General features: G+C 35.6%; 1 long non-coding RNA gene across 1 annotated transcript in view; it reads left to right on the plus strand.

Annotated features, from left to right (window-relative positions):
- The window catches only part of LOC145675548 (uncharacterized), a 377,258-nt gene extending 363,901 nt beyond the window's left edge, over positions 1-13,357 (plus strand). The window contains exon 3 of the long non-coding RNA XR_014129150.1: positions 12,819-13,357. This is a non-coding gene — a long non-coding RNA (uncharacterized LOC145675548). The remainder of the gene's footprint in view (positions 1-12,818) is intronic.
- The last annotated feature ends 2,019 nt before the right edge of the window (positions 13,358-15,376 follow it).

A 15,376-nucleotide genomic window follows, 5' to 3' on the forward strand; every position in this document is an offset into this window, starting at 1 on the left:
AGTTCGGTACAAGTTGTTACATGCATTCCAGAGTTCTGTTGGAACATACATACCTACACATACACATCCAATTTAATAGTATATGCGCGGCACGGTGGCCCAGTGTTGGAGCGCTTACCTCTCGTGCATAGAATCCCTGGTTCGATGCCGGCCAAGTAAGTTTGTGGTGGACAACACCTTGTCCGCGGCTTTCCTCGGGGTATTCATCTTTCCTCCCACATTTCATTCCATCAAGTCTTTCATCATCATTTACGTGGCTTAATCATCCATCTTACTTAGCTTATAGGGCATATAATATTTTATATAATTTCATTTTAATAGTATATATAGATTATTGCAAGTATTCTGTTGCATAATTAACAATTAATTATAATGTGCATCTGTATTTAATTTTTCCCTGAAAAATCAAGGACAGTCAACATTGTACGAGCTCATCCGAACTTACTGGATCGAGATTAAGCTTGGCATTATGGATCAATCTTGGTGTTATGGTAAACCTTAACTTACTATAAAAATATGTCAAAATTATGTAGTCCTAGCTTTCGATTCCAGGATTATGGACGGTTAATCTTTGAGACATACATATTTTCGTAAATAAAAGATTATCACTCACTCGTGATATTCTAAATACTCCATTAGGCTGGTGGTATTCTGAAATTTCATAAATAAGTTTTTGTACCACAATTGATGTAAACCAGTCTGTGCTTTTACCAAAGGTCTTATTCACGAGCACACCGGTCGATATTAGCTCAGTCTATGGTGAGTGAACACAAGACGTTATGCAGTGATGATAATTCTTAAACATGATAATCACATATAAATTCAACAAAGATATACATAGTTTCATAACTATCTATTGGGCCAAAAGGGCATCGGAGTATGCACCACAAATAGCTCTCAAAGTACACATAACTTTCACCGTTAGGCCAAATAAACTTTATGACACTTGATTAAGATGAACGAGAGAAGAAATTTCAGAGTATACCTTATTAATTATTACTTTAGGTTCTAAATAATCTTCGTATATAGAAAGGGGTGGAGGAAGGCATGGCAATGGAGAATCTTGGTTTGATATAGGAAGAGAATCCGTTGTTGTTTTAATTACTGGCTGAGATATCGTTGGTTTAGGACGAGGTGATTGAACTGTTTTCGTTTTGCAAAAACAACAAAGATTTCTCAAGCAAAATCGAAAAGTAGAGAGAAGCAGGAATGCAAAAAGAAGGAACAGTAGTACTGACCAAGAAATTGTGGAGGCCAAATGAGCTGGTTTGTCTAATAGAAATGCACTAGCCCTAGATATTACACAAAACGACGCCAACACACGATGAAAATTCAGCAAATAAAGGATTGCCATGGTGAGCAAAAAATTCCATATAATCAACAAAACAGTTGGAGCATCAGAATGCAAATAAATAGGAATAGATTTCGGAGTTGGAACAGTTCGGTAAGGTGTGATATTTAGGTGTGGAATCTGAGATGCCCAAGATTTATCATAAACAAAGGAAACATTAAAGTGAGGTGACGTTTTATCAGGTGTGTTAAGAGGGAATTGCAAATTATTTGTCCAGGCAGCGGGTAGTGAATGGATTATTTTGTGGGTAGTTGTTTGATTTAGGCCACATGGATAAATCGGGTGTATCGTTGTGTAGGAATTCAAAATAATTTTTGAATTATTAAGTATGATACAAACAATATATAACCCATCTCAGAGTTTGGAACTCTTAAAAGTAGCTCTAAGTAGCAGTATTACAACCCACCGCCCCCCATAAGTCCGTCCTGGATCGCCCCTGATTCCATCTCTCGCCAAGTGAGTTTTGTGATGGACAAACACAGTGTGCTTCGGATTTCCCAGGGTTCTCCCGTTTCCTCCCACTTTATTCATTCCACCATTATCATCTATCTTACCGTCATCGTTTCTCTTTGTCTCTTCCCATAACTGTGAGACGTAAAGCTAAAAAAATGTTTTGACAACTTCCTACGACTCATGCAATTTGTTGATATTTCATAATCAAATATGTTATTATAGCATAAGTCATTTTTCATGTAAATCATTCAGAAGAGGTAGTCTTTTTTGTTGTGAGAGAAGTTTCTTCGGACAAAGTTTTTTTTGTAGTGCCTTATGATTTCGTTTGTACCTCATAAAGCAGACGTTTCAGTAATAAATGCAGTATAACATGATTTAGATTAAAAAATTGGAGGTAGAAAGATTAGTAGGGTCAACTTCTATTTTTGGATGTTACATTATAATCTTGTACATGTCCAACAAAAATTATATATATATATATATACTTGTCTACCTGAGACTTATCAGATCAGATATTGGTGGCACACATACCAAACATGCCATTTCGAGATTTTCTTTTTACCATAAAGCCCCGGACTTTGTAATTTGTGTTTTTATTTAATTTGTGTTAAATTTAATTGATTTTTAAAGAATTTTACTTACTAAAATTATTTTATATGCTTATAATGCCTGTCTGTCCGTCCGGGAGAAAAGAATCTCGAAAGCTACTTCATGGATTGTGATCAATTTTGGGCAGGATGTACAGGGTGGTCCGGAAGTGAGCGTATCCCCTTTTAGTTTTAACAGTATAGTGTTAGGTATGGTAGAATGTCTATACACAGTTACCTTGAAATCTTATTAAGAGTTTTAAGAGTCATAAACATCGGAATAATCACTATCGATGTCGTAACACAGCTGAATTCTGCGCCAAGTTCTCGCAGATGTTTTGCGGAGATACTCCGGAGTCACGAGGGTGAAGGCGTGTTCGACAGCTGCTCGTAATTCCTGCATTATGTGATATCGAGTGCTTCTTACTTGTTGCTTTATGAAACCCCAGAGGGCATTGTCGCAGATCGGGACTTCTTGGAGTCCAGGGAAAGGGAGCTGGTGAAAATGCACAACCTCTTCCAATCCAGCGGCCAGGAAACTTCTGATTCAGGTTACCAAGTAGAGAAAAAATGAACATGGATAGCAATGTTGCCTGACAATGCCAAGCAATGTTACCAAACAAATGTGGGCAAAACTTAAAACCGTCAGAAAACACCAATTAAGGGTACACCCACTTCCGGACCACACTGTAGAGTGTCAAACGTTACGAGTCGAATTCGTTAATGGAGGATCCAGTTAATGGATCCAGTTAATCCGAAGATATGCACCGTTCTATATATTCCCATAAGGGATTGTTATAGATGAATTCCCCTTGGTAATATGCAACCAAATTTACGTAAATGTAAGGCCATTTTCACCATCCAGTCACTTTTAATATTCTAATCAAAATCTTTCGCATGCTGCATTACTATCTGCTTTATATTGTATACTTCTCTTTAAATAAACTTTCTAAATATTCCATTGTCCATACTTTCCCCTTTCGATCCATTCATCATTTCTTTTTCCATTTTCTTTCATTCAGTTTCTGTCTTCGTTGTTTCTATCCGTATATACTGTCCCTTTCTCTCTTGAAATTCGTTTCCTTTTCCTCTTTGTCTTTTCTAAAATTTCCCCCAAAAACTTCGACCTCAATTCATCGCCCTTCCTCCATCCCTGAAACGTTCGTACTTCCGATCCATAAGAAACCCTTGGAATCTGTCTTTTCCTCGCAGTAAATGGCTTCCCCGTGTTTCTAACTCGGATTCTGAATTAGTGTAGGTTGTTCGACAGATTTCTATACCTTTTTCTTTCTCTTCCTGATGTTCTGCTCGACAATCCTTCGCCTTTTCCATCAAACCACTCTTCCTGTCCCTGTGTTCTATCTATCTGTTCTATTCTATTAAAAAGAAAGTAAGAAAAAAAAAGATGTCTCCGATCTCTCCTCTAGGTCTTGTTCGTATTCATCTTCTTCTGTACGTTAGAAGAAAAAACAAGATAAAAGTTTTCAAAGTTTCTATATCTCATACGATTGCTTCTTCCTCTTCTTCTTCTTCGCTGTATTATTATTATTAGTAGTGGTAAAATTAGTATTATTAGAAGTAGTATGTGTGTCACTGTCAGAGAAAATCAAATAATACAGGATCCGTTCTGGAAGTATCCGAACTTTATTTCCAAACAATTTATTGATGACAATTACAACTGCTGTCAATATCCGTTAATGTTGTCACCTTGAGTCTCAATGCAGAGAGTATAGCAACTTTTCCAATGATCGTAGCAGTCCTAGAAGTTCTTGACTGATACTCTTTTTAATGCTGTGGTCGTGATTGCTTGAACGTCTTGAATTGACGCAAAACATTGCCCCTTGAGCACCCTTTTTACCTTGGAAAACAAGAAGAAGTCGTCCGGTGCCAATTCCAGGTTATAAGGGGGATGAGGCACATATTTTCACGTGTTTTCATAAGTTTTCGGTAACAATTTCAAAAAACTTGCGTTTCCGCCAGTCCCGCCTCCTCTGTAATCACCTGGAGGCTTAAATACCTGTCTTTGTCTAGAAGAGCTTTCATACGGGCCATATTTTCTCCGTTTTTTGCTGTGGGTGACCTCCCTGAACGTTGTTCATCCTTGACCACTTCCCGTCGTGCAGTGTGTCAAGTGTAAACTTGCATGCAGGACATCACTTCGTCTCTGTACGCCTCTCGTAGCAAGGTTAAAGTCTCTGTAAAGTTCTTTTTCTAACACAAAATTATACACCGTAGTGCAGTTCCAAAGTGCGCTTCATTGTCACCAAATCAATCAAATACGAATTCTTGATTCTACGTTGTTTTGATGTACAGCACACGAGCGCTAGCACTTCAACCACTACTCGCAGGTAACTGAGTAAGGGCTAGTTTTGAAGGTTAAAGGCCCTACTGCCACCTGGCACCACTTACTCGCACCCTCGACCGATTCTTGAGCCTCGCTGCAGGTAGTTCGGATACTTTCAAAACCAACCCTGTATCCATTTGGTACCTAATACTTTTTTCTAAATATACCATATAGAAATAAATAAATGAACTAAGTAGAATGTAAATTGTCAATTATTAGATCACAAACGACATACATTTTAGAATCATAAAATTGTGTTTTTATATTCTCGAAAAGGACGCATAAGAATTTTATCGTTCAACATGTCATTATGTTCTGCTCAATGTCAACCATTGATTGGCTATTTGGGGTTAACTTTAGTGGTGCCCCTCTGCTTTTTTTTACTACAATATTCGGAAAGTATACACTGAGAAAAAAATGTATGTAGCGTACGTAAAATCATATGTTACCTTTGTAAATGCTGTAATTTTTAGACTAAACCTACAGCAAATATGTGACTGAAAACGCATATTTTATAATACGTTCTGTATAAGTGTTCCATCTGTACGCACTTTCCGTATGAAACAATTTAGGCCGTCAGGATCTCACATACAAATGGACGTATATAACATATATCTGACGAAGGTAACATACATGTATATAGTCTATGTAATATAAGGAAGACTGTTAGATATCAGACATCCTACAACGGCATCTATTTGAAACTGGAGTGTCATCTCCAAAGATAAAGGAAATTTAATGTACCGTAACCTAATCTTCCCTAACAATTTTAATGATCTAAGTACTTTTTATATGTTTGAAGCTAGAGAGCTACCTCTAAATTTAAGTAAAAGGTAACGTAATGCAGTGTAACGTAACCTAAACATTTTTAATGATTTAATTGCTTTCATGTAGGTTCGAAAGGAAAGAAGTACCTATAAAGATAAGTGAAAGGTAACGTAATCTAACTTAATGATTCTAGTGTTTTTTTGGTACGTTTGAAACTGGAGCGGTACCTCTAAAGTTAAACCGATATTTCTCTGATGTTAGCTCAATATTGTAGTTAAAATTAAACAGCTTATCATAATTTTGTTCTATATCTCATTACTCATACTGTATACCCCTCTTACTTGTATCATAAAGGAAAACTTGGTAAGAACATACTTTGATATTAGTTTATTTCTAATAGGTGGCGCTTGCAAGACAGAAAGACTATTTTTTTTGTTCCTGTATCTCCATTTTCTCAAAGACTACACATTGTGGTTTACTTCTATCCATATAATTTATCCACCTCGTGGAGGCCTCATTCTTGGTTATCTTTTCACGTTAATTCCTAATAAAATGCTAAAAATTTTATTGCTTGCGAAAATACAAGAAGAAACAAGTAAATTTAAAAACACATATAACACTGGTGTTATCCGAAATCCTGAGCGTCTCCATCTTACGCTTCTCGGTTCACCGTTGACCTTATCGAACAGTGTGAAATATCTCGGCGTCATTTTTGATAAACATCTCACCTGGAGAGCCCATCTTTCTCAGTTACAAACTAAAATTCGACGCCGAATAAATTTGTTGCGAAGTCTCTGCGGCACCTACTGGGGTCTCAACACCAGGCTCCTTCTCCATACGTATAAGGTCTTTGTCCGTCCAGCTCTTACCCATGGTCATATTGCTTGGTTGTCTGCTCCACAGCACTTCTACAGCAAATTGCAAGTCCTGGAACGTCATGCTCTGCGCACCGCTTATTTCTTACCGGCAAATACTCCTACTAGGGAGGTCTATCGGCACACCACCATACCCACGCTTTTAAAACATCTCTATCGTCTTCGCACTCGCTATATACAGAGCCGTATAGCTGAGGCACATCCAATTCTCGGTGCTCTGCTCGATCAGACTCCCGCACGACCACGGCATGCCTATCCACCAGTCGACCATCTACTTGCACTGCATGAACTTGACCAGGCCACGGCAACTTATAACCCACGTCGTCGCATCTATCAAAGCCATCTGCATATCTATCGTCCATAATCTCTCTTACTCTACACTTCATCTACAACATCTAACAATATAACGATGACCGTGCATAACCACAATCAATAGCTTCCTGTATCCCATCTATAATCAGGCGCTTCTAACAATTCTGTTTTTCTCCTGGCCCCGGAGAAGGCGTTACCTTCTGTGGCCCGCCCAGTTTCGACTGGGAATGAAATTGCAGTTAAAAAAAAAAACTGGTGTTATCAATAATTTTAAATAATCAGTCGTGTTCTGGTACTTTAGTCCAGTGCAGTGTTGCCAATTTGGGGAAAAAGTCGCTAAATCTAGGGGATTCGCCTTCCAGGATAGCGACAAAAAATAATTTTTCCGATTAGCGACTTTTTTTTTTTGGTGATTTTGGAATGACGGTTTAGCGACTTACTAACAAATCTAGCGACTTTTGCGCTGCGAACAACTTGTCCTAAAATAAGTACTATTAACTCGAATCAGTTCACATATATGTTTATTTTTCTTTCGCTTATTTGAATCAGTTCAGATGTGGATGAGCTGGGAAAGTAGGCTACGTGACATTTATCTCTATATTCCTGCTTTGATTGCTGTTATCTCTTACCTTCTAACGGGGGCCAACTCCAGCTTTTAATGTCCTTTAGTTTACAGAGCTTTCGTTTAGGGACACAAATAATTCATTAACGATAGCAAACAGATTTTCTGTAGAAGCGTGAGTAGAAGTGAAGTAAGATTTTTTTTCTAGACCTTTAATTTTGTTCGTTTCTCTAAACTCACTTTTGATTTCGTTGAAGCAAAATTGATCATAAAGTTAAAAATATATAAAAGTGAAATTATTGTTAGTTATACAATGGGTCTTTGAGCATTTCATATACGTTCTTGTAGCGTAGATAGTACTATGACTTGAATTGATCACGCATCTCATATATATATATATATATATATATATAGGCAAAATTCTACGAAATTTTTTTTAGCGACTTTTCACCCAAAATTCGAGTCATTTTGTTTCCTATTTAGAGACTTTTTTATCAACTTGTTGGCAACACTGGTCCAGTGCTATTCAACCTTTTTTCTCGCGTACCTCAACACACTGGAAATATAAGACGAGCGTGACATCATCTTGAAGATCATTCATTGGAAAGAATAAAAGTTCTCCAAGTATGATTATTCAATAAATATTAGAAATATACTTATTTTACGATTACGTACTGCCTCCAGAAACATCTTGGGGTACCCTCAGGCGTACGCGTACGCCCGGTTGAATAGCACTGCTCTAATCCATAGATTTGATTACTTTTTTTTAAAAAAAATGTTTATGTCAGTGAGTTTATACATATAACTAAAATCATTTGCATTGACTGGACCAGATAAGCTCATTTTCTATTGAAGTTTTCGGGCTTGGGTTCATTACTTTACTCGGGTTCGAACTTGCTAACACCAGTTTTGTTTGTGCTCGGTCTCACAACACACAATGCGCCTCGCGCTTCTTAAATTCTTTGGCTTCCTAATCCACACTCAATAGAGCTCAAGATCACTTGGTTTGGAAAAAGTCCGGCCATGCTAGTTTTGATATATCTTCAGTGAGCATTAAATTTGAATAAATTGAGTAAGTTGGCTAAACCACCATCAGATAATATTTTAAATGTAAATCCAGCCTAATCAAAACTGATTTTGTTTCCAAACGTACTACTACGTTATTAGATGCTTCAAGTTTTCCCAATATAACTTTAGATAGCATAGGTATTTCACTCTCTTGCTCTGTAAAACCCGTGGCATTGCATTGAACAAACATTTCACTGCCTATGATCAAATTGGATCGTGCAAGAAGGCTTTTGGAGTTCTTCATTTCCTTAATATTTTTTTTAAAGTATCTGTACAGTTGAAAACGATTCTGGTCTAAACCCTAGTTGTACCACATCTAGAGTACTGGGACATCTCTTTAACTGACATTCATGTACATCTACGAAACTGTCTGCAGCTGGTGCAAAATGTATATTTTTTCTCGCCTAACCCTAGCCATAGGAACTAAAAACGCATATTTTTTAATACTTTCCGTATATGTGTTCCATCTATACGTACTTTCCGTATGAAACAATATAGGCCGTCAGGATCTCACATACAAATGGACGTATATAACATATAGCTGAGGAATGTAACATAAGTATATGCATGTGATATACGGAAAACTTTTAGATGGCAGACATCCTGCAACGGCATGATGTAACATCTGAGGGCAGTGCGTCTGTAGCATATGGATAACGTATGTTCCATACTGATTTCTGTAGTAAGCAAGAGGATTCCGTATATTCGTACAATATATCACTGTCCGGATAACGGATTTTTCTCAGTGCATATAGCAATGGATGGAAGGAAGTAGGAGCTCCTTCAAAGTCTTAAATGAAAGACCAATCGGAAAACGAACATTAGGAAGACCTAAACGCAGATGGGCGAAAAATATTAAGATGGATTTGGCAGAAATAGGAATAGAAAGTAGAATCTGGATCCAGTTGTCTAAGGATAAAAGTCAATGGAGGGCTTTTGTGAACGCGACATTGAACCTCCGGGTTCCATAGGCCATAGAGTTGGTTAGTATACAAAGGCAAAAGAAGCCAACAGATCAGCTCGTCAATTACGTAAGTCACAAGAGCATATAGAATAGTACTGTAATGCTTAAGTACATAATTATTGTAATACGTATATATATATACCGGGGTGAGAGGAGCAGGGACTTGGGGAGGAGGGTTATTGGAGATGGTCTATGTAAAGTAAGTTTAAATTTAAAACACGTTTTATTTTATTTAAGATCAAAATTACAGTTTATGGCTCTTAACATTTTATTCAATTTCAAGCGACATTATGACCTTTGTTCGTAATCATAAGGACAGGAGAATATAAAAATAACGATGAAGTGCACATCACAGGACAACACAAAGATAACGTTACTTAGACGAATGTTAATTATATTCTTAATCAGGGGCTGCTCTGGACAGTGATGTGAACAAGTGAAGTAGTGTTAGCACAAAAATGTTATGGTGCAGCGTATGTAGATAACATATGAGGGGAAAGATGACTATAAGAATACGTTGAAGCGACAAAATAGTTTTGATGATCTGGTGGAATGATTTTGAGATATAAAGGAAAGAGTAGGGTTAAGGGGCACGTAGAGAATTTATATCCTTTATCACTGGTTCTCAACCTTTTCTGACTGACGACATATTTCACTGAACGTGCAGGACAACGTGACTCATTTGTTTGATATTTTTATAATAATAATAATAATAATAATAATAATAATAATAATAATAATAATAATAATAATAATAATAATAATAATAATAATAATAATAATAATAATAATAATAATAATATATTATAATAGTGAAACCAATAAGTTTTTATAATGACTCTATATAGCACTGAGCCTTATTGCTACCGCTGGAGGTGTTGACTGGTACAGTCTGTCTCGATTTTAACTAATTTTTATTAAATTCTTCATAATTTTTTTAAATTCTAAAATTTTGCGACGTACCTTTCGGCACTGCATGATACACCAGTGCGTCGTGACACACCGGTTGAGAATCACTGCCTTAGATCATAGTGGCGATCAGCACTCATAGCATCCAGAAATAATGAGTGACGTCACTGAAATTTGCAATAGTACAGCGTACGACGTTAAAAATTACCATATGAATCGCTGATTGTCTTCCATGTTTGAATGAACAATGCCAAATACCTACAAAATTAATTGCAATCCTATTTTAGGAACATTAAGCATAAATTACCTATCTTTTACTCCTGTAAAAAAAATTTGAACTGAAAGTAGCCACTAATAATGTATTACAAGAAGTTATTATTTTTTAGCTAGCCGAAGTTTTTCTTTTAGCTTCCTGTATATACATATATATATATATATATATATATATATATATATATATATATATATATATTATCATATCAAATATTATAATATTGGTGCTTATATGTATGTGAGTGAGAGTTTGTTACTTTACAACATATATAATATTTTTCTTATTTTTACTTTTTTATTGTAAAACTTACATCACGGGCGGCGATTATGGGGGCAAGAAAGGGCAGTTGCCTCTCCATATTTTTGAAGTGACCCCTTAATGAATATAGTTTCATTTGGAAGTGTAAAGATTTTGTATGTATTACTGGTACATAGAAAAAATGGCACCATATAATATTTGCCGTTGCGTGAGAACCTATTGGTTATTTGTCTTCCCGTCGAGTTCAGGAAGCTACAAGAATTGCGTTTTAATTGCAATTCAAAGTAATTAATATTGCAATTGCGTATTTCTTTAAGTGTCGTAGCATATGCTTGAAGTATTTACTCTTTATCATTTTGTAAGAGTAATAACATACATTTAATGGCATGTGTGGAATTAAAAATCCCCAGTTTCAATATAACGTCTACAAAACAAGCCTCATTATTCATTACTATAGTTAATATGATCCTTTCTATTTATTTGTTTTGCAAATTTGTTATTAAATAATCTGGTCACACAATTTTCCAGACAGAATTTGAAGGAATCAAATCGTGACCAAGGAATCAAATTTCTTCTTACATTTTCGTTGTTTAAGAATACAAAGGGCTAGTACCTACTTGCGTTACTCTTGTCAATTTGCTAGATAAAATATAAAATACGATATACGGTATTTTAACTTAAAAAGGTAGTATCCTATTAATTATACAACCTTTCCTCAAAGTGTTAAAAACAACCAGAAAAACTAACATTGATATACAAACTAGAGATAAAAAAAAAGGTTTTTAAATAAAAACTGAAATCCGAAAAACCGACATTTCGGTTTTCTCCAAAACCGGTTCAGTTTTTCACCGAAACCGGTTTCAGTTTTCTTCTAAACAGGTTCGGTTTTCACGGGAACTGGTTTTGGTGAAAACTTTTTGGAAAACACATGAAACTGTTTCTTTGGAAACGGAATCGAACTTCCGGAGAACAACGAAACACTATTCTGATCAGAAATAGAACCAACTTTGGGAAAAAAACTGGAACCGGTTTTGAAGAAAACCGAAACCGGATCCTTTGAAAAACCTAACCGGTTTTGGAGAAAACCGATAACCGGTTTCGGTGAAAACCATTTTTTTGAAATTTTTCAGAGACCGGTTTCGGTTTTCCTAAAAACCGAAAATCCGATTTTTGTGCCCCCCACTAATATAAACATTCAGATCTTGTCTTGTCCCCCACATTTTTTACGTCCAATCGCCTGCACTGATTCACATCACTTAAAATTTTATATCATGTTTAGGTAATAAATAAGTCTTTTACATTATCAACCTCAACGTGTTAAATAAGTCGGAATAAATAAAGAAATAAACACTATTCGAAACGAAATCTTCCAAATAATTTCGGAAAAGAGTCAGTCAGGGCCTATAGTGTAATTAAAGGTACCGTCCAGCATATTACCTGATGGGTCTAAGGTTGAACTATATACTGTAATTAAAGGCATCGTCCAGCATTACCTGATGGGTCTAAGGTTGAACTATATACTGTAATTAAAGGTACCGTCCAGCATTACCTGATGGGTCTAGGGTTGAACTATATACTGTAATTAAAGGTACCGTCCAGCATTACCTGATGGGTCTAGAGTTGAACTATATACTGTAATTAAAGGTACCGTCCAGCATTACCTGATGGGTCTAGGGTTGAACTATATACTGTAATTAAAGGTACCGTCCAGCATTACCTGATGGGTCTAGGGTTGAACTATATACTGTAATTAAGGTACCGTCTAACATTACCTGATGGGTCTAGGGTTGAACTATTAAATAATGTCGGGCAGGATGACAAATTGCAGCTTTCAAAGTCAAGACAACCCAATAGCGAAGCAACAGCGCTACTCGTTCCGTTATACCCGTTTAGTTAATAGCTATATAATTTGAATTCTAAAAACGAATGCAATCATATCAGGAAATATAGTTTAATAGTTTAGCGATTACTTGGGTATTTGAGTTAATCAAAGAAAGTCATCATTAAAAAAAATTGGAAGAAAAAATTATATTTTATTCTTAATAGTTTCCAGTCATCATTCACGTTACAGGGCACAGTTCTTTTTTTTTCAGGTTGTTCCAGATTCCAGTAGAGGAAAAAGATTTCGTTTCTGGAATAAATGGGGGAAAAGGGAGGAAGAAAAAGAAAGAGTGTAGGGTTTGGATCGTTCGTGGTGGCTCCAGTAAGATGAAGATCCTCGCCTCGGAAGGTCTCCGGGTTTTTATGGCAATGTTTTGGCGGTGGAGCTTGAGAAATGCCGCATTCATAGGAGACAATAAAATTCCAGCCATGAATATTGTGTTAATAATCGCCCTAATCTGCAGTCCGACAAAGAAGTTACAAAAAAGAAGCAGAAAAAAAGAAAGAAAGAGAAGAAACCAGGAAGAAAGAAAGCATTAAAGAAGAATAGAATAACTTAAAATGTAGTAGAAGAAAGAAGGGGTGAAGATTTCTCCAAGGAAACAGAAGTCATTCCTTGAGCTCAATTGTTTGATAGTGTTACTGATGACACATTTTTTAAACAATAAATTCATCCTTTGAGGTTTTGTTTTTATATAGAGTAAATACAATCAACAACAATACATATGAAGTATCACCATCATCTTCATACGTATTCTGTTAAGGTGGATCACCACCCGGAAGTCAGTACATATATTAGCTCATTCCCTTAACTACTGCGCAATGAAACGTTACATATTATAAATATTGTACTATAAGATAAAGTCATTTTTCAGCTACAATACAACACACTGATTCATTTGGTTATGTATTCTGATATCGAGAAAGGTAACAAACAGGAGACGTCAGTCGCTTCATAATAAGCACACAAGATGTCACTTGCTGTTAGATCTTACTTAGAACTGCTCAGTTTCGTGAAATGTTTATTTGTGTGTGTAAAGTATTTTAAAGTAACAATCTTATCACGAAATAGATATATTGTTTGACCGTTTTTATTATGTTTCACATTTTATTTAAATATTAATTTACATTTAAGGAAATAGATTTTGAGACGAAACTTGCGCAGAACGCCATAATGCGATGTTGCCAAATTTGTACGTTTACTATAGTAGTCACAATAAGAAAATTCCTGAATTCTAGCGTTGCAGTTCGAGAAGAGGAATCGCTGTACGGATCGAAAAATAATTTCTCCAGTAAGTATCTAAGCAGAATTTCATGATTACTCCCTTTATTATCTGGCATCAGTAAATACTCGACACTATCTGGCAATGCCGTACTATTCAAGCAGCGTTTAGCATAGCAGCAAGAACACCTAGTGATCCACCTTAAATCTTGTTGAATATTGAAAACTGTTCCTACGTCAAGTTCTTTGTCTTCACGTACAACTTACTCGCTTTAATGTCGTTCATCAATTGGTATTTTTCATGTTAACTTTCGATTTTCTTTCACTACACTCACTATCACTTCTTTCAGAATGCTATTTCTTTTCAAAGTGAAGTTTTACATTCAGCACTGAGGTCGTCACACAAAACCTCAAAGAGACGAGTATTAGAGCACTTAACTTTACAAAATTAACAACTTCAATATGCTTGCTTCGGGTTCTCTGGTAAAATTTTTGCAGCTAAAGCTTGCGTGTGAATTAAGCAGTAAGAACCAATAATTGTAGGATATCGGTCTTTTGACAGCTTCATAAATCTAGACGATGAAAATTACGCTTACATGTACGGGATATGGGATGTATTTACTACCGTTAAAATCGCCGTTATCCCGTTAAGTTGTTAACGGATCGATTCCTTTAACAAACTCTTCCGAGGTAATTTGCCTTAGCTATATATTGCATGAAACAGAATTTAAAAATTCGTGTTTATTAAAGAATTATTGTTTAGAGTAATGGTCAAAACTACTAACAACACAATTTTACAAGTCTCTCTCCGTAATCCTAATAAAATCTGAACGATAAACAAGATATTTTCAGAGTTCTAATTAACACCTAATGAAATCTTGACGATTAACGGAATATTGCCAGAATCCTTGTAACTTTCAATGAAATCTTAACGATTAACGAGATATTGTCATAATTCTGATCAACCCCTAATAAAATGTTAATTATTAAGAAAATATTGCCAGAATTCTGATTAACTTCTAATAAAATCTTAACGATTAACGAGATATTGCCAGAATTCTTGTAACTTTTTATGAAATCTTGACGATTAACGAGATATTGTCAGGATTCTGATTAACTTCTAACAAAATCTTAATTTAACGAGATGTTCGCAGAATTCTGATTAGCTCCTAATAAAATCTTAATGATTAACGAAATATTGCCAGAATCCTTGTAACTTACAATGAAATCTTAACGATTAACGAGATATTGTCATAATTCTGATCAACCCCTAATAAAATGTTAATTATTAAGGAAATATTTCCAGAATTCTGATTAACTCCTAATAAAATCTTAACGATTAACGAGATATTGCCAGAATTCTTGTAACTTTTTATGAAATCTTAACGATTAACGAGATATTGCCAGAATTCTTATTAACTTCTTATAAAACCTGAGCGATTAATGAGATATTCGCAAAACTCTGATTAGCTCCAATAATATTTTGACGATTACTGAGATATTGTCAACATTCTGATCAACTCCTAAGGTTTTATTAGGAGTTAATCA

The sequence above is a fragment of the Thermobia domestica genome, chromosome 18, assembly GCF_964235325.1.
Source record: "Thermobia domestica chromosome 18, izTheDome1.hap1.1, whole genome shotgun sequence".
Lineage (NCBI taxonomy): Eukaryota > Metazoa > Arthropoda > Insecta > Zygentoma > Lepismatidae > Thermobia > Thermobia domestica.